Source organism: Pteropus alecto, unplaced genomic scaffold (genome assembly GCF_000325575.1).
Source record: "Pteropus alecto unplaced genomic scaffold, ASM32557v1 scaffold14, whole genome shotgun sequence".
Lineage (NCBI taxonomy): Eukaryota > Metazoa > Chordata > Mammalia > Chiroptera > Pteropodidae > Pteropus > Pteropus alecto.
The window spans coordinates 6,074,488-6,096,839 of record NW_006436810.1 but is presented as its reverse complement, the minus strand read 5'-3'; the positions used below and the strand labels follow the sequence as shown (position 1 = coordinate 6,096,839).

The 22,352-nt window shown below is 39.2% G+C and overlaps 1 protein-coding gene across 1 annotated transcript in view; it reads left to right on the top strand.

The window, feature by feature from the left end:
* The window catches only part of ATP8B1 (ATPase phospholipid transporting 8B1), a 108,273-nt gene that overhangs the window by 28,696 nt on the left and 57,225 nt on the right, over nt 1–22,352 (top strand). The gene's annotated exons all lie outside the window — the stretch shown is intronic.

Sequence of the window (22,352 nt, the reverse complement as noted above, 5' to 3'; positions counted from 1 at the left end):
GAGTATTTGTCCTTTGTGACTGGCTTATTTCACTTAGCATAACGTCCTTGAGGTTCATCCATGTTGTAGCATGTGTCAAAATTTTCTTTTTAAGGCAGAATAACATTCCATTGTATATATACGCACCGCAATTTGTTTATCCATTTATCCATTGATGGATACTTGGGTTGTTTCCACCTTTTGGCTATTGTGAGTAATGCCGCTGTTTGAACATGGGTGTTACATATTTTTTGCTTGAATCTCTGCTTCAGTTCTTTTCCATATATATCGAGAAATGGAATTGCTGGACTGTATGGTAATTCTATGTTTAAATTTTGAGGATCCACCATTCATTCTGCTTTCTACAGTTGCGCTATTACTTTATATTCCTACTGGCAATGCGTGTTTCAACTTTTCCACCTCCTCACCCAATGCTTGTTATTTTCTATTTTTTGACAGCTCAGTACTTGAAAGAGAAAAGTTGATTTAAGGGCAATGTCCGAGAAAGAGCTCCTAACCTTCTTAAATGTATTTCTTTGATCAACTGAAACCTATATCTATTATATAAGTTGTTGTATTAAAAGAAATAAAATCAATTGAATTTATACCAATTGGTCCTTGAAAATGTTAGAATTTGGAAAAAAAAATGCACGTGGAAACTTAAATGTTGAAATGTTATTATTAATTCCTGATGTAATTTGTGGAAACAGAATTCCATCTTTAGAGAAGAGATTTTTGATAACTATTCTATCCTTATAATTTATCCTAAGGAAATATTTGGATAACTGTGCAAAAGTGTATGTTCAAAGAACTGCATTTTCCTTTATAAGATTCTCATTATTTTAACCCCGAATTTCATGGAACTTTAAGTTCCAGTTATCTTTGGATCAAGAGAAGTAATCTCTATCAATGTGTGGTTGCCATCTCTTAGATTTCTTAAAAATGGTCCAAGACTGTAAAATCACAGAGCCTATGGCTTGTCATATTTGGGAAGCACATTACATTATCAAGGACTACTTATGAGTTTAGTAGTTTACGTAACAGAAATAAACTCTGTAGGAAAGATACCATAAGTGATAAAAGGAAAAATGAAAAAGTAGATTTGTGTGTTTAGATTTGTGTGTTTATGGTATTTGGACGCATAGACCTTTGTTCAATGTAAATATCTTTGATTTGTCTTAACTTTAGGATCAGTGGATGTAAGCAGCCTTTCCTTTTGTCCTGCTGCCTTTTACCTGTGTGTCCCACTCTTTTTAATGAAAAAATTTTATTTTCTAATTACAGTTGACATACAATATTATATCAGTTTCAGGTGTATAACATAGTGATTAGACATTTATATAGCTTATGAAATATAAATAAGTCTGGTACCCATCTGACACCACACATAGTTATAATGTCGTTGTCTATATTCCCTATGCTGTACTTTACATCTCTGTGACTATTTTTATAACTAGAAAGTTGTACTTCTCAATTCCTTTCACCTCCTTGTGTGTGTCCCACTATTGAGAGCAAGACTTACTCAAGAGAGTATTCTTGAAACTAGAAAACATACATGTTATTGTCAAACATTTGTCAAACCCTGTAGAATGTACAACACAAAGAGTGGATCCTAATGTAAACGATAGACTTCAGTTAATAAGAATGTCCCATACTAGTGCAGGATGGTATAATAAAGGCAATGAGGAAGATGGCTGAGGGGGCGGCGTATGGGAATTCTCTGTACTTTCTGCTAATTTTTCTGTAAACCTAAATTTTTTTTAAAAAATAGCCAATTGATTAAGAAAAAAAAATTTTTTAATTTGATGAAATTAGGAAATTTAGTGCCAGATAGAGTCTCAGACATCTTCTAAAGATGCCTCCAGGACAGTCGTCTCTCGTTGCCCAGTCCAGGCTCGGCCATCTGTCATTGTTAAAGCATCCCATGGGATTCTGATGTGTGATCCCACCTTAGAACCAGTGGTTGAGAACCCTCACTTACAGATGAAAGTCTGAGCCCCGGCGGGGGACATGACCTGCCCAAAGTCATAGAGCCATTGCTGGCCATGCTGGACCAGCCTCTCTTCACTATTCTGCTATCTCAGGGACCTTCAGAGAAGCTGAAATTTTTTTAAACAAAAAATTTCTTGAAGCATAGATGGCGCAGTTTCCTGGTCTTTTTTTTTTTTTTTTTTTTTTTTTTTTTTTTTAATGAGATGATTCAGCCAGCCCCTCTGGCTGGTCTAGTCCTCTATTTCCTCTTGTGTCAAGAAAATCCGTTTCAGCAAGCCACCCATCTGGGAAGATGAAGATATCTTTATGACTTCTTCCACTTTTAGTAATAAAAGTGCTCAATGATTACTGATTCTAGAATGTGTTATCTCAGACATACTGATCCTTTTAAATGCTTTCTCCAGAACAGAAGCAATATTTTAATATTAGAGAAGAAATTAAATTAGAATCCGCTAAGTACGAATTTGGGATGTGTAAATTATCTTTCTGCTAGATATAGTTCTCTTTGTTAGAAACAACTTTGGAGCCTTTAATTTTGTTTTTACAATATGGAACACCATGGTGAACAAAGATGAGCATAGAATATGGATATATTTCCCTGCCAGAAATTTCATGAAGGGGAGAAGATTTTGCAGGAGGCCCAGGATCGAACTCCAGGATGTGCATTCCTCATGAGTTGGACCTTGTGGAAGCCGCTAGCTTCTCTTGCCCTCCAGGGAGACCAATGTTCAGTTTAGGAAAGTGAGAGAGAAGAGGTGAGGGTGGAAATGGGCCAACCACGGGACGGGGGCCTTAGGCATCGGTGGAGCTGGCTCTGCCATGTTCCTAGCCACTGGGGTGTTGGGGATAGGACTTTCGTTCACATAGGACAGGGGCTAAGGCCACACCCCTCAGTTGTGTCATCTACCCAGGCCTTACCTGATGGCAATTGTGTTTGTGTAATATTAATAGACTATTAATTATGATATTACTATGCTGAATTCATCTGTGGCTTTCTTTCATTTATATTTCTGTATGCTTATTAAAATAATTATGGTGGGAACCACTTTTGATTATTTTTTCCCCTGACCTTTGTCTATTGGAGGGATAGTACCATAATTTAACCCCCTTTTTGTTGCTGTGTCGAGAGTTTCAAGTACAAGATTTCTCCAGTGCCTTCGAGTTTGGGTGCGAGTGGCAAAGTGCGAGGAATTCCTAGCAACTCTCCTTCGTGGTGGGAAGGATGGGAGGTGCCAGCAACACCAGTCGCAGAAAATTAACCTTGAACTGCAGTTGGCTTGCCAAGGGCAGGGCTAGGAATTGGGTTTCCTAGCAGTGGTGCTGGATTTGGTTTGAGTCATCCTAATATCTTTTTTCTTTTCTGGTTCCTTGTTTGGCCCTTTGAGTTACCGATACCTGTCAGGGACTAAAGGGTCAGGGACTAAAGTTTCACAAAGTGGTCTTTTTTTATTATTATTATTATTTTCTATGAGTAAATATTTATTTACTTGCTACTTTTATGGCAACCACTTTAGATTGAAATTTTGCCTGGGAAAAGTCCATGGAAAGTCATGAGTATCTTACCTGGAAGTTACTAAATTTACTGTGGCCCTAGTGAACTTGAGTCCCTAAAGGCAAGCTAGACCTTAGGACATGGAGGGATGATAATGACTTCTGTCTTGGAGAACAGAGATTGGAAAGAGAGCAAAGCTTAGTAGGATCTATGGATTTCTTTAAAAAGTTTTCCAAGGAAATAACTTATGCACATACATAAATGTTTCTCTGTTTGTGAACTTCTGATGATTTCCAGGAGATACTGTCAAAAAAGCAAAGAACAAAGGAGCATATGTATTCTACTTCTGTATAAGAAAGATAAAAAATAGGAAATACATCTATCTGCTTATCTTTATAGAAAGAATCAAAGGAAGAACAAACAGAAAACAATGGAGTTAATTACCAACAAGGATGGGTGGGAACAAGAAGGGAATTTGTGAGGGAGAGCCTTTTGGCTAAGTATAGCTTTTAGCAATGTTTCAACTTCGGGGAGCATGTTGATGTTCTACTTGTTCAAAAATAAATTTAAATCAGTAAAGTGTGAAGGAGGAAAAAACCCTACAACTGAAAGCAGAATGAAATGAATGAACTCAACCGCATTTCTAAAAAATTAATTCATTAATTTTTTTTATGGCAACATTGGTTAACAAAATCCAATACATTTCAGCTGTACACGTTATCAGGAAGGCACATATATGTTTACAGTGTGTGTTTACCTCCCATAGTTAGCTTTCTTTCTGTCACCACATATTTGACTCCTTTATCCATCTACCTCCCCGCTGCCCCCTACCCTCTGGTAACCACTAGTCTATTGTCCATGTCCATGAGTCTCTGTTTGTTTGTTCTGTTTGTTTGTTGCTTTTAGATTTATATCTCACATATAAGTGATATCACGTGATTTTCAACTTTTTCTGTCTGGCTTATTTCACTTAGCATGATTATCTCAAGGTCCATCCATATTGTCAAAAATGGCAGTGTTTCATTTCTTATGGCTGAGTAATATTCCATCATATACATGTACCACAGCTTCTTTATCCAGTCATCTATCGTAGGACACTTTGGTTGCTTCAACGTACTGACCACTGTGAATAATGCTGCTATGAACATCGGTGTACAAATATCTTTTTAGATACCAGTTTTCAAGTCTTTGGGATTGACAATCCCAGTAGAGGGATTGCTGGATCATACGGTAGATCAATTCTTAGTTTTTTGAGGAACCTCCATATTGTTTTCCATAGTGGCGTAAGGACCCGAATACAAGACCTGAAACAATAAAATGCATAGAAGAAAACATAGGAACTAAACTCAAAGACCTTGGCCTTAAGAGAATTCTATGAATTTGACCTCAAAGGCAAGGGAAGTAAAAGCAAAGATAAATGAATGGGACTATAGTAAACGAAAAAGCTTCTGTATGGCAAAAGAAACTGTCAACAAGGTAGAGACAACCATAAGAATGGGAAAATATATTTGCAAGTAACACCTCCAATAAAGGCCTAATATCCAAAATATAAAAAGAATGCATACAGCACAATAACAACAAACAAACAAACAATCCTATCAAAAAATGAGCAGAGGACCTGAACAGATACTTCTCTATAGAGGACATACAAATGGCGAACAAATATATGAAAAGATGCTCAACATCACTAACTATTAGGGAAATGCAAATCAAATGCAAATCAAAACCACAGTGAGATACCATTTCGCCCCGGTTAGAATAGCTATAATTAACAGGACAAATAATAACAAAGGTTGGAGAGGACGCAGAGAAAAAGGAATCCTCATACACTGCTGGTGGGACTGCAAATTGGTACAGCCGACTGCATTTCAAATGAATACCACAACCATAAGGAAGAGGGAGGAAGAAAGAAAAGAATTCAAAGAACAATGAACATAGCATTTTACTGCAAATGCTCAATGTTAGACAAGGTGTGGGAGACAGGCAAAACAATCCTAAACTATTTTAGTGTGTTTTATGTAGTGATATTGGCAAAGTAAGTCTGAAAAAGTTAGCATTGAGCAAATGAATAAATATTTCGGGGAGCCAGATTTCTCACTGAGGAAGAAAGGGCATATAAGTAATACAGAATGAGAGAAATTGTAGAGATCAATTGGAATTGGAGGTTTTGGTATGAACTCATTTCTGAAGTATGTGCATGCAGAAGCATTCTTATATAACATGTATGCCTGTATGTGTGTTTATATGTATATCTGTATGTACATGTAGATGTTGCTTAATTCTGTCCACCAAATGGCCAAGAAATCAAGACATCCCATTAGCAACGAGCCCCTCTAGTGCCCAGATCTTGGTCTCAAATATCACTAGAAGGTACAGGATGGGGACAGGATAGGGTCAGTGAACCTGAAACATCTTGGTACAGAGTACAGAAATGCTCAAAGAATAATGGGGGCCTGTAACAAGGATATATGTGCTTTTTCTGCTGGCAAAACCTGGGACTATTTGAACAATAAAGTAATTATGGACAATAAGGAATTATAAACCATTGGGGAAAATGATACGTATGCATTCACACTGATAACCAATTGGTAAATAGACAAAAAAGTGTGAATAAGGGGGACCCTACTTACAGTGAAATGCTCAGGCTGACAGACAGATGTGGAGGGAATTCTAGAGCTGGGAAGTCATCTGTTGTAGATATCGTAAAGATCAGATCAGGCAAGAATCATTAAGGGGTGCCACATGTAGGAAGAAATTTTAATAAGGAGTAGGATGTTTACATTGTCTTAATGTGTCTCCCCACAGATTGCAAGTTAAAAATATAGATATACAGTAATCAGACAACACCTTGACCAAGTGATGAAAATAAACTCACCAGGGAGGGGTGAGGACATTATGTGCCTCCAGATATGATGTCCTGTGAAGGACACAGCATCACCTATGCAGTATTCTAGCAAGGATGCATAACTTGGTTTATTCATGAGGAAGCATCAAAGCCCAAATGAGGAAGGTTCTGTTTAAAAAAGGGAAATGAGCAGGGGCGGGGTGGGGGGAGGATGTATTCTTAAAAAATGTTAGTCTCATCGATGATGAAAAACAATGGTTGTGAAAACTTCCCAGATTAGAGGACTTTCCCATTTAAAGTAATTCCTGATTCTAGACTGAATTCTGTCCTGGAGGAAAAATAATACTATGAAATACATTATTGGGTCAGTGATAAAATAAGAATATCAGATAACCTATTAATGTTAAATTCTCTAAAGGTGATACTATGTTATGGTTATGTAAGAGAATGAGAGCTACCCCGGAGTATTTAGGGGTAAGGAATATGACGTAAGTTATCCCCAAGTGGTTCAGAGGGAAATGCACAGGCAGCACATACACAAGAGGGAACTAAGAGTAAAGCAAATAGAGTAAAATGTTAATGACAGGTGAATCTGGGTCAAAAACAACTACAAAAGAGATTCCTCATGTAGAAATGATCTGTGGTTCCTCAGATGGAATCGCTTTTCTTTTCCCTTTCTAAGAAGTTTATGGCAAATTTGTGGCTATCTTCAGAGCACCCTCTATTGATTAACTTTAGAGGGTGGCTTCTCTTTTGCAGATCGAGAATTTGAAAATTACCCAGATGTGTCTATCCTGCCCTTTGTTGTTCTATTTCCCTTGCTAAAAGGGGACAAGTGAGCAAGAGAGTGTGGTAGTTAGAGACACCAATTTGGAGCAACACAGACCTTGAATGCAATTCCAACTTGCCACTTACTAGTTGCATGACATTGAGCAAATCACTTAACCTCTTCTAAGCCTCAATTTCCTTGTCTTACTATTTCCTAGTAAGGATAGTTAGGATATTTGACTCAGGGATTCCCAATTCAATTCCTGTGACGGGTGGGGAGGGTCCAGGCGGGGTAGGTGGGGACTGTGGCAACCGGGGTAACACAGCACTCACAAGGGACAGCTGCTACCCAGCCCCCACTGGTGGTTTTCTTGCCCAAGTGTTGCCCGATTTACCAAGTTAAGAAAATTTGGAAATCTGGATTGTATGCGAAATCAACAGGATTTTCAATGCAGCAAACTAAAATTTAAATAAACGAGAAACCCTCAGTGAGCCAAATGACCCGTTGCCGCAGGCTGCATTCAGCTGTTCCAACTCCCATGGGTGCACGGGGAGTCCCATGTCTGTCCCTGGAAGTACTGCTCCTACGTTATGGTCGGAGGTTATGTTATGGTCGCAGCTCTGCTGTGACTCTGTAGAGAATGGAAGACAATATAGAAGGATTCTCTGTATTCAAGGCCTAGAAATGACTAGGATATTGACCACTCTGCCCGTTCTTTAAACAGTTAAAAGTTAAAAACTGCCTCTGGGAGTTTGCCTGTGTAAACAGGCGTGGCCAGAAGCTGACCAGGAAGGAGCCCAGCCTGGGAGCTACAGATAGTGAAGAAATCAATCATTAAACATGCAAATAATCAAGGGTTAACTTGATTAAGCAGTCGATGTGAAATTGCCAAAACCGCAGAAAATTTTATCCAGAATGTTTTATCTTGACAGGAAAAAAAAAAAATTCAGTCTGTTATAATCTTTCCCGTCCGAAATGTTAATGATTGTATAACACATGAGTTTTACTTTTTAAATAGGATGCTATCATAGGAACAGTTTAATAAAGCGATTCCAGTGGAAATGTAATATGTGACTGTAAGAACACATTCAGCTTGGGGTTCTCCAACGTACAATTACACATCGTTGATAAACGACCTGAGACTATTTTCGGCTGGCTGGTATAGCGTGTCTCTTCTTGGCAAGATAGACACTGTATATTGTGGCAGAGGTGTCAGATGTAAAGACAGTTTCTGTTTCTGAAAATAACACTTTCTCTTTCTGAAGTACCCACTTTTATTCATTATGCAGATACGGACTATAAAGACGTCGTGTTTACATGATATTTTAAATTCTAAAGTGTGGGTCTTGGGACAGTTCTCCCCTTTACTCAGGAGATCTGAAAAAGGAGGTAATGGATACACCCCAGGCTGCTTTGTTGTGAGCAGCTAGGAGAGTAAAATATTTAATGTCGCTATCACTACTAGGGTGACATTTTCCTGAGGCCCGAGCACAGCAGGTTACGAGCTAGGTATTCCCCCTCGCTATCAATGATTCAACAAACGAAGGTAAATTTCAGCCTCAGCAAGGGCCATAGTAACTTCTCACCTGTCCCTGAAGTGTCAGTTTTGGTCACACGTTCTTTCTCCTCGTTAGTGTTTAAGCTGCTCATGTAAGAATATCAGTGGCTAATATTTTTGTGCCCTCTTTGGGCCTGGCTCTGTTCCAGGGGCTTTCTGTATCTCGACTCATTTCATCCTCACAGCAGCCCTAAGTGGTAGGCACTCTTATTTTACCCATTTCACAGATGAGCAAACTGAGGAACAGCAGTGTTACTTCATGAGCTTTCCCGAGGTCTCACAGCTGGCAGGAATTGTGACTCCAGACCCCTCGTTCTTTGTCACTGACCTGTGGGCTCACCAAAATGGCCTTGGCAACTGGAGAATTTGGACTCGATTCCAGTTTTGGCGCTATGACAACAGCCGCATGTGACCTTAAGTGTTCCATGCAACCTTTCTCAGCCTCAGTTTGCTCATCCTTACAATGGGGAGAATGATAATATTATAATAGCTTATTGGGGGAGAAAAAATGTGATAAAGGATGGAGACTTTATTTGAGCTAAAAATGATTCTTAGAGGAAAAAGTTATAATGCGCAAAAACAAGGTAAATATTCCTAGTGATCCAAAGAGCAAATACGCCTCCTCAGGTACCCTACAGATGGGGTTGCTTTAATTTATAAAATGTTGTAGCTCTCTGTGACATTTTCACTTTATGAAATATTCAGCGAAATTAGCTTTTCACTTATGAAATATTCAAGTTCATTAAAAATAGTCTCTTTTAACTTTGAAAAGACATTATTTAATATTTGAGTTTTCAAGATGGGCCAATGGCCACACAAAGCACAAAGTCCCTTTAGAACCTGTGTTACATATTAGGACCTGTATGTCACATACAGCGGTGACCTAATGTTAACATATTGGTTTATTCTAAGACTAGTTTTTTTTTTAATTGAGAACATTTTCAAACGTATAAAAATAGAAACCAGTGTATAATGAACCCCACTTATTCATGGCCATGGCCTATGGTCTTTTATCTACACCTTCATCTCCCTCCCCCATGTTATTTCAAAGCAAACACAGCCAATGCTTCTTTTCATTAAATCTGGTTTTGCAACTTTAGTTCATTTCACTTGTTCATACCATGTTAAAGATTGCTCTGCAGACTTTGAGGAAAGCAAAAATCTGCATTTAAGTATAAGTAGTTAGATCACTAACTGTGATTCTTCCCTAGATGACACAAGAGTGATAGTTTTGTTTCCTTGTCTAATAAGGTCCACTTTTAAGTGATCTTAGGCTATTATCATCTAGAAAATAAATGGTTCTCTGAAAGTGGCAAGAGACAGGGCAATGGAGGGGAAAGGATGCAGGTTTTGGATTCAGATGGTAGACCTGGTTCTGGTCTTCTACCTGTTATGAGTTCTAAGAACCTGGGTACAACATTGAACTCCGAGCTCGATTCTTCATTTATAACATTCATTTGCTTCGTAATTCTTTATTAAAGGTCCACTATGTGTCAGATACTGTTCTGAGCCATGGAGATATCACAGAGAATAAAACAAAAATAATCTACTTTTCAATGACACTGTATAGATCAAGTACATTAATGGCATGTGAAAACCTTTTGCAACTCTGAAGTAAAACGTAAAGGTTACTAATACGTTTATTTCCTTATTCGGCTTTTCACTTGAAAACTTCAGTTCCCAAGGATTCTAAGCTTATAATAGTTTATAATAAACTACTTAAGTTTTATCGAGGAGAAAAATATTATTCATTCTATCATATCTATGCTGTCTTACTGCATTTCTGATGAAATGGATCACCAAAATTGTTCACTCATTAGATGGGATACTTGTGTCCCAGGTCCTAGGCACTCTGCTGAGGGTTTTATATGAGATTAAGACTGAGCTTTACAAGGACCCTGTAAGGTAGGCATTAGCTTCATTTTATAAATGAGGAGCCTTAGTGACAATATTTTCCCCAAAGTCCTGTAGGCTGTACGTGGTAGAGCTGAGATTTTAGCTCTGTCAGCCTCTTTGTCTTCAGACCGGAGACTTAAACCATTTCCTGACTCTTCCCCACTTGGCCAATAAGAGACCTAGGGCTTGGTCCTGAGTCTTTGGAATTTATACTCTATAGAGACAAAAAAAAAACAAACAAAAAACAAAAAAACCAAAACACAAGGCAGAATACAAAGAATGGGCTGGGCAGACAGTACCTTGTTCGAGTACAAATGAAAAAGCCCTTACATGGGGATGTGAGGATCTGGGAAAGGAATGAGAGTACCCTGTGCCTTTGTGAGTGTGTCCCTGTGTGCCGCAGGAGGTGGCTGGAGTGCAGAGAGCCTGTAATGGGCGGGGCCAGAGCTGATAGATGTTGTCTCTCCAATTTATAATGCAGATGTAAAAGTAATAATTTCCATAATGGAGCCCGACAGAAGTCGTCTGTCAATTACTTTTGAAGGCAACCTGAATAATCTGACCTGACTTGTGACAGCCGTTTCTTGAGAGTCACTGGCTCAGATTTTAAGAGATGCTGAGTGATGATTGTATTTTGCATTTGGTCTAAACAGCAAAATTTACATCTCATTTGCATACTTCTTCTCTTATTGATAGCCTAGGTGTTTAAAGCAAAACAAGCATTAAAACCTCATGTGACATATTGCAAACATCCACAGTGCTAACTGCAGCAAGGTTAGGGCAACATTGCCTGTTCATAGGCTTTAGACTTTAGAAAGCTAAGCTACAAGTTCACCAAGGTGAAGGAGGAAAAGTGTGGCCTCTGAGCAAGGGTTGGGGTGGTAGCCAGTGATAAGCCCAGGGACCAGACCTGCAGGTCTGGTCAAGAGCTCCTAGGGAGCCTGTTTTGTGGCCAAACCACTAACTTTGGGTCTTGAGTGTAGTTTGGCTTTTCATTGACTACATGATGACAGCATATGTGTCCCAACTCTGAAGTATTGAGGGTACATCTAGAGTACAGTCTTTTCAGAGTGCTTTTAAAACATGCTTTGAAAAGATTTCAAATAGTTCCAGGTATCTAAAGTAAAGTTCAAATCCATTTAAAGGCTTTAAAGTCATTTTTTTCTTTGGCTGTGCACTATGTAGACACTCATGGCTTATTCCTGACCTGGCTATGGTGATTTATGGATGATTTAAATGCCTCGTTTATTTTTGAAGCTCTTCTCTTTATTTTTACACTTTTTTTTTTCCTTTTTTCAAGAGTTCTGAGAAGTCAGGGGGATTATTGTGTTGAAATAGCAAGTTAATGGCCAGTTAAATTGGCTATTTGTTGGGAATTTATCCCTGGCATTGATTTATGATGGACAGTTGAAGGTTTGCTCTTGAGAGCAGAGGTAGAGTGGGAGGTAGAGGGGGTGAGGTGGGAGGGTGTCCTCTGGACTACTCACCCAGACCCACAGGGGACAATGACAGTGAGCCCTGTTTCCTAAATGAAGAAATGACCTTCCTGACTGAACTGAGAATTCTATAGTACACCTTCCCCTAAATCAGGTGAAGTTACACATTTTAAAAAAAAGTGCATTATCATTAGTAATGTATGAAAAAAGTTGTAAATAGTATGATAACAATAGGGTTGAAGAAGTAATTTTTCTGTTATTAGAGTCCAATTGCATTCAAGAAAGTCCTTGCAGGATGTAAGGGTCAAAACCAGGATCTAAGGAGAAGAAGGGATTTGGAAGAGCAAAAAAAAATTTAAATGTATTTTGGTTGATTGTTTCACACTTTATTTCACTTCAGAGTTTTAAAAAATGTTCTATCTATATTACATACCTCAGTGTGTGGGGGTTGGAGTGGGTAGGTATTGCTAAATCAAACCCAAGCCCTGATCACTGGGTTTGACTGCTCCCCAAAAAGGTATACAGAGATTTTAAAGGGAAGGAGAAAATGTCACCACAGAAAAAAGTTCTGGAATGAATGGGTTTTTTTCCTGGAGCCATATTTTTTAAGAGATAGAGCAGAAGGCTTATTTAATTGGAACTTCTTTAAAACCTCAAAACATTTCGAGGATGTTTAATAAATGTCAGATATTTCTATGGGGTTATGTGTTCTCTTAAAATGCAGATCAGAGTAGATGTTTGTACAGGGCTTGCATTAGTCATCTCTATTTGCGCAGCCTGTCCTTATTTGTATTAAATACTTGCTGCTTCTTCCAGGTATGCACTGCAAATAACTTTATGACATAGTTAAGCGGCAAAAAAAATTAGCATGTTTTATCTTTGGGTAATTAGAGGAGAGAAAAGAAAATGTGGTCATTTACTTCTTAATTATATAACTCGTTACAAAAGCTAGCCATAGGTTTTCCTTTTAGGTACACTGTCATGGTGGGAGGTGAAATCTGGATTTGTAGACGTAGAGTAAGCTGTATTCGACTGTAATATGCTCTGTAGAAATTAAAGAACTTATTAAAACTACACATTTAAAGAGTGTTATCAATTCCCTAGAACTGCTGTAACAAAATACCTTAAACTGAGAGTGTCTTAAACAATAGGAATGTGTTGCCTCAAGTTCTAGAGGTCCAAAGTTCAAGATCAAGGCCATGTTCCCTCTGAAGGGGCTAGGGAAGGATCAAGTTCAAGTCTCTCTCCAGCTGAGTAGTTCTTTGGCTTATGGCAGCATAGCTCCAATTTTTTTTAGATGGCATTCTCCCTGCATGTGTGTCTGTCTCGATGTCCAAATGTCCACATTTTATAAGGCACCAGTCATACTGGGTTAGGGCTCATTCTAATGACCTCATCTTAACTAATTATATCTGCAACAATCTTATTTCTAAATAAGGTCACGTTCTGGAGTACTGAGAGTTAGGACTTCAACATATAAAGGAGAAGTGGGGACGACATGATTCAACCCTCAGCAGGCGGTGTGATAGGGGAACAGATCGAAAGCCCAGGAGCTGGACACTGGCCAGCGGTGGTACCCCCGAGGATCTGACATGCGGTGTAGATCATTTTTTAACACTCCTCCTCTATAGGACAAAATTATTTTCAGTTAACATTCCTGAAATTAAATGAATAAGAATAATGGCTGGAAAAGGAACCCCGGCAGTAACATTTTTTTTTTTTTTAATTGAACTTGAATTCACTTTTAAAGTTTTGGCAATAAGTCAGAACTCACTGTTTTAAACTTTGAATACAGATTAAAACTCCAAGTGATCACAGAGGGTGACGGAATTGAAGGAAGCATTCTGTTTTCTGATGGGTTGTTTTAAATTTAATCTCACTCTTCTGTCTCTTTATAATTGTTTATTTCAAATCTGCTCTGCAAGCTGAGGAATATAAAATGGCAGAGACAGGAGACACTAACTGGGAAGTGAGCACCCTCGAACCCCACAGACTTTACTTCTGTAAGAACGCATGCAGCTAGACCTGCATGTGACGGATGGGCTGTGTAACCAGGAGTTCTCAGAACTCACTTCCAGAGAATCCAGTGTTTATCACAGGATAAATAAAATGTTTAAAGTGCTTATTTGAAGCTTATGTATTATTAAAACTGAGCAGTGACTACAGCAAAGAGATTTTTGAGAGGAGGAGTATTATCACTGACATTGCCTATTCACGCTGATAATAAAGTAATAAAAATTATACGACTTTTTAGTGGATTTTCCTAGTTTTTTGAATCCTCTAAAGGGGCTGCACTTCATTATTACCTGCAAGCTGAGCCGACCAATACCCCCTCCCCCTTGTAGGTCCCCGTTGGCCAAGGTGGCCTTTAGCTGACTAGCTGTGGGAGTTTAGATGAGACACATGAACGATTCTGCACCCGATTCCAACTTGCATGTGGTTTTCCCACACCACCAGGCAATTCTCCAGCTCCAGCTGGGTGTCCCACGACTCAATACAATTCTGATAGTATCTACCTGGAGATAGCATCAGATTCCATAGGAGAAAGGCTCAGTCCTACATGACTGCTCACCTCTTTCAGACACCCTATTGCAAGTAGGGTTGTCATCTGTGCTTCTGACTGACTGTCTATAGTCTGGAGGTTCCAACAACCTCCTTTTTGTGTTCACTTAATTTGCTAGAGTGGCTCACAGAACTCAAGAGTAACATTTTACTTATCAGATTAACGGTTTATTATAAAAGAATATAACTCAGGAAGAGCCAAATGGAAGAGATGCATAGGGCAAGGTGTGGGGATGGGGCACAGCTTCCATGCCACTCACCCCAAATTCCCACGTGTTCAACGGGGAAGCACTCTGAACCCCATCATTTTGGGTTTTCAGGGAGGCTTGATTACATAGGCATGATTAATTAAATCACTGGCATTTGGCAATTGAACCCAGTCTTTAGCCCCTCTACTGTCCCCTGAAGTCCATCACATGGTTGGTTCCCCTGGCAACCAGCCCCATTCGTAGGTTACTTAGGTGCTTTCCGAAAATCACCTTTGTCACTCTCATCACTTAGGAAATTCTAAGGGTTTTAGGAGCTCTGTGCCAGAAACAGGATGAAAACCGAATATATATTTCTTATTATAAATCCCAATATCACACACGTGATATTTCATTCTTAGTGCCCTGGGAGGATGGGCTACAGCAGTGATCATTGTATCTTTTTTTTTTTTTTTAAGCCATAATTCTTAAAATTCTGTGGATCGCCATAGTTCAATTTAAAAGAGGCAGCAGCTGAACTGCTGGGTCCCACTGCCCCAGGGGCTCTGCTCGGGAGCACTGCCAAGGGGCACCTCTGAGAAACCACCTGACCAGTTGTGTGGGGGATGGGCAGGGTAGAGGGCAGAAGAAAGCAGAGCAGGAAACCAGGCAGCTCTAAGGACTGCTTTCCCCCAAGATAACAAAAGGCATTTCATATAACATTAGACACCTGGATTCGAGGTGACTGGGAAGAGATTCTTTTGCAAGGGTAAAAACATGCTTGCCAGCAATGACCTCCATTTTCTGCCCTTCCCCCACCTCAGTTTCTGCAGAGGTCAAATCCTGAGTGGAGCAATCAGAAGATATCAAGAAGGGTGGGACCGGGTAGGACCCACCCATTCTAGCTCCAAACACAGATTTAACTGTATGTCCTTTAGTTATTTGTCTCATCAGCTGTAAATTGGATTGACTATCTCTTCCTGTGGTTAGTAGGTACAATGAAGGCACTGAGCGTGGTGACTAAGAACATAGACTTTTGACAAGGCATTTTATCCCGGTTACCATCTATTTGTCCTTGGGCAAAGAACCTAACATCTCTTAGTGTCAGTTTCCTCATCTGTAGAATGAGGATAATTTGACCCTCAATGAATGAAGTAAGATAACGCATGTCAAGCCCTTGGTCCAGTGCCTGGTATAAAGAATGCATAGTCAGTTCTATTGTCCACGCTCATTACTATTGTCCCAGGAAAACGTGGGGGAGCTCCCAAAGCTCTGCATTGTAAGTATCAACACAAGTCTTCAAACCCATCAGATATCTAGGAACTTAGACACTCCTGTTCATTAACTTGTTTAAAATCTGAAAGCCAGAACAGATCATTAGAATTGTTGACTGTCTATAGGAAACTCTGGAGATCATTCGAGCCAAATGCATCTCCAAGGACGTATAAAATATTAACGACATGTTTGCACTATGATCTTGGTCCAAAACTCCAGGTGTGAATTCAGCTGTCTGGGAAGAGCTTATAAGCTGAGTCCTCTAAGCTGACTTTAAAGACAGCAGAAGTGACAATGATGAAACATCAGATGTGGCCTTTGCCAACCCTTAGACTTCTGGGATCCAGGACTTGTGAAGGTGTTAACTCTCAAGTGGAATGAGAAGTAAGGCTCTGTGGCCAATCAAAGGCACTCATGCAACCATGGCAGTGTCTAGAAAAGATATCAAACCAGTGTCCTATATGGACTTGATGTGTCAATCAGACGTAGAGCCATTTAAGCCTTGAAACATAGTTACATATGAGTATTTGGAAAATTTGAAACACTTACGTATCAAAAGGTACCAGGAGGGAATTTGCATTTTCTGCTGAAGCCACAGAACTTTAGGATGAGGAACTGCTAACCTTTTAATCACTCTGTCACTAGACCCCTGCCCAGGGCTCTTGAGGCCTGCTGTCCTTCGAAGCACAGAGGTTTAGCGAAGGCCAGTGGTTTGGGGTCTCCACCAGCACATAGCATTTGTTGGTCAGCAAGGGCTCTTAGATCTTTAGGAGAAAATTGGAACCTTAAGTGCAATGATGTATTGCGAAGGTGCAATGATACAAAGAACACAAATTGGTAGGTTTCCTCTCTCCTGCCCTGACATGCAAGCCGTCCCTTCTTTGAGCTCAGAGACAGCCTCTGGATGAAGCCAACCAGCTTTCATGCTACCGTTTTCGGTTTTGTAGTCATTTGCAGAGAGAAAGGAGGATAGTAAATTAAGTGTGTGTAAGCATGACAGTACAGAAAGCAATACCCTGATATAACTTTTCTTTCCCTTGGAACAGCTCTGTGACAAATCTTAAGAGATTTGAGGGCAAAAAGACTTGGTTGATCCCTCATGTATGACCCTGGAGAAGTCACCTAGCCTCCATAAAACCTGCAGAATGAGGATAGGCCTTCCTTTTGAATATGTTGTGAAGATTTCATGAAATGATCTCAACACATACGTGAATGTTCTAAGTCTTCAACAAGGGGTGTGTAGGTGTTATCAATTGGTGATTATTTCGACACATGGTGGGTCTCTTCTTTTAGACCAAAAGTTATTTTCTAAAGTATACATATGTATTACTCACAAAGCTTCAGTAATAAGACACAATTCTGATTTGTCTTCCCCCTTTTCATATTAATACTTTTAAAAACATTTAAATAATGTTAACATTAACATCAATAGTAATGTTAATTAATATTAATATCGACATTAATATTTTTCCATGGCTGTTTTTAATTGCTACACTAAAATCATAATTTATAAAACCATTATCCTGCTAGACTTTCAAGTGGTTTCTATTCTTGTTTTTTTAGCCAACAATAGCAATAAAAAATGTCGTGTAAATTTACTTGTTTAATTATTTCCCTTGGAAGCATTTTTATAAATGAGATTATCAGGTCAAATGCTATAAATATCTTTAGAGTTCTTGGTATATAAAGTGTTATTATATTGTTTTCCATAAGGAATGTACCAATTTCAATGCTAGCAGCAGCAGTGCATGTGTCTGTGGGAATGCATTCGGCTTTACCAAAGCCAGCATCAGATGCAGTCAGTGAATACTGCTAACATAATAAGCATAAACGTATCATATGTTTTCATCAGTTCACCTTTCTTTGATTGCTAGTAAGAGTACTCTTTTCCCTGCGTGTTTACTGTTTCCATTTACTTATCAATATCTGCCCCCTTCTACTACACTTTTATTCAAACCAGCAATTTCCTATTGCATCCGAATGGGGAATAGAAATGGTTTCTTTGGAGACTGAAAATTTTAAGGTTTATGTTTAGTTCTCGAAAACTTCTGATTCTTCTTTCTGTAGTGTAATCTTTTGGTAATGCAGCCATCTATCAATAGGTTGGTGACTCTTCAAACATTAAAATTAATTCAACACAAAAGACTTTTTATTTTACCTTGGAGCTTTTGCTTCTAGTCAGCCATCATTTGTAAAGCCTCTATGATTTTCTGTTATTTAAGCATGAATATCATTAAACCTAATCACAGAGACAATAGTGATGAAGTAAAAATGGGACCATTGTCCCTTACAAGTAAGCATGAAGCTTGAATGTAAAAATAACAATGCTTTTCTCCTGGTAACTTTCAGTGTTTTTATAAAAATAATTGTGGATTGAGGCTGAGTCTCCAAAATAAACATTTTGAGAATTCTGGCATTATTATTCTATGGGAACCAATACTAGTCTTTTGTTTACTTCTTTTCTTAGTTTTCCAGACAAAAGAATGGCAGCCCCACCCTGTCTTAATTTTAAACACATTTTTCTGGTGGCCACCACCCTAATCCAGGCCTGTGCTCCTTCTTGTTCCAGCTCCACTCATGCACTGAGTGCCATTGCTGTCCGTGGCTGCGGAGGTAACGTGACCGAACTCTTTGGTTTTACAGATGACAAAGCCAGGACCGAGAGATTCTTAGTGTCCACTCTGACCTCTGCACGGTCTCTTTGCCTGGTTCTCATCTTCCTGGCCACCCACACACTCCCTCCTCTATCAGATTAGTCTCCTTGAATTGCCGCACAGATCGTATTTCTTTCCCGGCAAACATCTTCAGTGGTTCCTTCTGCTCCTGGAGCGAAGACTTGTCTAGGCCCCGTGGGCTGGGGAAAGTGACTCTACGCGGCCTCTCGCCAGTTCCTGCACCGCTACGTCTCTCTGCCGGGCGGGTACCTCGTATTTTCCTGTCACTGCATCTTCATCCCGGTTGTCCCTCATGCCTGAAAAGCTCTCTTCCCTCCACCCTGAGTTTTTGTTCACCTCTGTGACTCCCACATGGTCCAGCTCAAAACACCTAGCAAATAATTATTGACTTCAGTACCCTCTAATGTGATATGAATTGGGAAGCATTTAAAAATTTAACACTCATTGCTGTAAGAGACACCTGTCTGCAGATCGCAAAGTTTGCTTTGTTTTGCTTGTCAGTTTCTCCATCTCCTTTGCTTAGGTTTTCCTTGTGACTTAATGAGGCTCTAAGTCAGTGTGTCGAAGGGGAAAGCAGTTGACACTTGCCTTTGGGGAGCAGGCTCTGATGCCCACTGGACAGAGCTTGAATTCCAGTCTGAATCCGGGTGCGTTTGCTGCACCACACCTGGAACAGGTGTGGCTATGCGATGAGGGGGCCTGAATCCAATCTGACATTACCACCTATGGAGTGACTTGGTGAAGCTATCACAAGGTTACCGCTTAAATAACCTTGGGCAAGTTCCTTGACCAACTCAGATTTCTCATTGGGAAAATGGCCACACGTCTCAGAATAATTCCATGATAATTGTGTGAGATGATGTGCATGAAAAATACTCAGAGAACTGTTAGAGGCTGCCTAATATGAACAAGAAATAGCCATCATTACCAGGATATGTTGGGGAGACCATGACAGAGCTGGACCTATGACCAAGAAATCCTTTGAGTTTTAACAAGAAAACAAACAAACAAAAGTCAAAGCTGTGAGGTTTCCCTGCACCGTTTTCAATGGCGGCCATCTAAGTTGTACAATATGACATGGGGGTCCGTCTTCTTTGTGGCAGAGTGCACAAGGGGCGGTCTTTCAGAGGAGTGAAGGATGAAGCCGGGGGCCCAGAGAAGCCTTTTCTCTCAGGAGTAAAGGTCCAGATTGAACTATCCCCACAGCAGTGACATTAAAGGGCCCCTTAGTTTTACGTTAGTTATCCCAGGCTTCTGGGTTTTCTGGGCTTCAGTTTGGGAGGAAATTAAAAAAGAAAAAAAAATCGAACTCTGTCCTAGGGAGAGTAACCACATTGTTTCTATAACAGTATAAAGTTTAAATTTAATCAAGATCCTAGATATGTTTTATTACTATTGCTTCATAAGATTCTTTGTCTAATTACAACTGCCACCAAGCTTGTCAGATTTTACTCTCAAGAGCATTGGACAGATTCCAAACAAGATGTGGCTTGTGTCTGGATGAACCAGGATAACAAGAATTCCTACTGCCTCTTGGACGGGGCTCCTTAGAATAAGTTGGAAATGTTAGTGGCCACATTAGGCCCTCACTATAGAATTATTATTATTTGTGATTAATGATGTGTGTAGCAGTTATCTATTGCTACATATTATACCAAAGCATAGTGGCTGAAAACAACACAGCTTCTCACAGTTTCGATGGCTCAGGAATCTGAGCATGGCTTAGCTGTGTCTTCTGCTTCAGGGTCTCTCTCAAGGATGCAATTCAGGTGTCAGCCCAGCCTGGACTGAAGAGGGACCTTCTTCCAAATTCATGTGGTTGTTGGCAAAATTCATTTCATGTTTTTTAAAGTATTTTTCCCAGTTTTATTCAGATATAATTGACATATAAATCTGTATTAGTTTAAGGTGTACGACACAATGATTTGATATATGTATATACTGGAACATTATCATTATAAGTTTAGTTAACATTCATCACATCACAGTTACAAATTTTTTGTGTGTGATGAGAACTTTTAATATTTTTTTTATTTTTCAGTTATAGTTGGCATATAATACTATATTGGTTTCAGGTGTACAGCATAGTGATTAGACATCTATATAACTCACAAAGCGATCACCCCAATAAAACCAGTGCCTGTCTGACACCATACATAGTTATTACAATATTATTGGCTATATTCCTTATGCTATACTTTCTATCTCCATGACTATTTTGTAACTAACAGTTTGTACTTCTTAATCCCTTCCTCCTTTCTCATCGAACCCCCAACCCCTCTCCCATCTAGTAACCCTCAAAATGTTCTCTGTGTCTATGAGTTTGTTTCTATTTGTTTGTTTTGCTCTTTACACTCCACACATACGTACAATCATATGGCATTTGTCCCCCTCTGTCTGACTTACTCCACTCGGCACACTACCCTTTAGGTCCATCATGAAATATCTTTTTCCATTCCCTTACTTTTAATCTGTGTGTGTCTTTTAATCTGAATTGTCTCTTGTAGGCAGCACATGTAAGGGTCTTGTTTTCTTATCCATTCAGCCACTCTTTCATTTGATTGGAGCATTTAATTCTTTTTCATTTGAAGTACTCATTGATAGATATGTAGTTATTGATTGACACTCTTCATTTAGACTTTTGATACATATTTTTCTCTTCTTAAAGAAGTCCCTCCAACATTTTCTGTAATACTGGCTTGGTGGTGATGAATTCCTTTAGCTTTTTCTTGTCCAGGAAGCTCTTTATCTGTCCTTCAATTCTAAATGATAAGTTTCCTGGGTAAAGTATTCTTGGTTGTAGATCCCGGGTTTTCATCGCTTTGAATATTTTGTGCCAAACCCTTCTGGCCTATAAAGTTTTTTGTTGATAAATCAGCTGACAGTCTTATGGACGTTCCCTTGTAGGTAACTAATTGCTTTTCTCTTGCTACTTTAGATTCTCTCTTTGTCTTTAACCTTTAGCATTTTAATGATGATGTGTCTTGGTGTGGGCCTCTTTGGGTTCATCTTGTTTGAGACTCTCAACTTCCTGGGCTTGTAGGTCAATTTCCCTCACCAAGTTAGGGAGGTTTTCTGTCATTATTTCTTCAGATAGGTTTTCAATTCCTTGCTCTCTCTCTCTTCTGTGATGAGAACTTTTAAGATCGACTTTCTTAGCAACTTTCAAATATACAATACAGTATTGTTAGCTATTGTTACCGTGCTATACAAGGAAAATTCATTTCTTTGAGGGTTGTTGGACTGAAGACCCCAGTTCCTTTCTGCCTATTGGCTAGATGCTCACTCGGTTTCTTGTTATATGGACCTCTCTGTAGGGCACCTGCTTTATCGAAGCCAGGAAGTGGGGAGAGCTGGCTGGCAAGAAGGAAGCTATAGTCTCTTGTAACATAGGAAGAGATTATACAAAACATGGCGGGATCACTGGAGGCAACTCAGATTCTGCTGCCAGAGTTGTAATTTATTATATTTAGTATAAAGCGTACAATAAAAACATAGTATAGAACATGTAGAAACGTAATACACTAATTTACTATGTTGCAACATCTTATATCATATATTTTATCTTTAATTATAATAAGAAGAAGCAAATTAAGTAGGAAAAACACATTTCAGAAATGCTCTTTCTTGTTAAGGACTTTAAAAGCTGTAGAAAAGATAACAAAGAATGAGCAAAAATGAATATTGT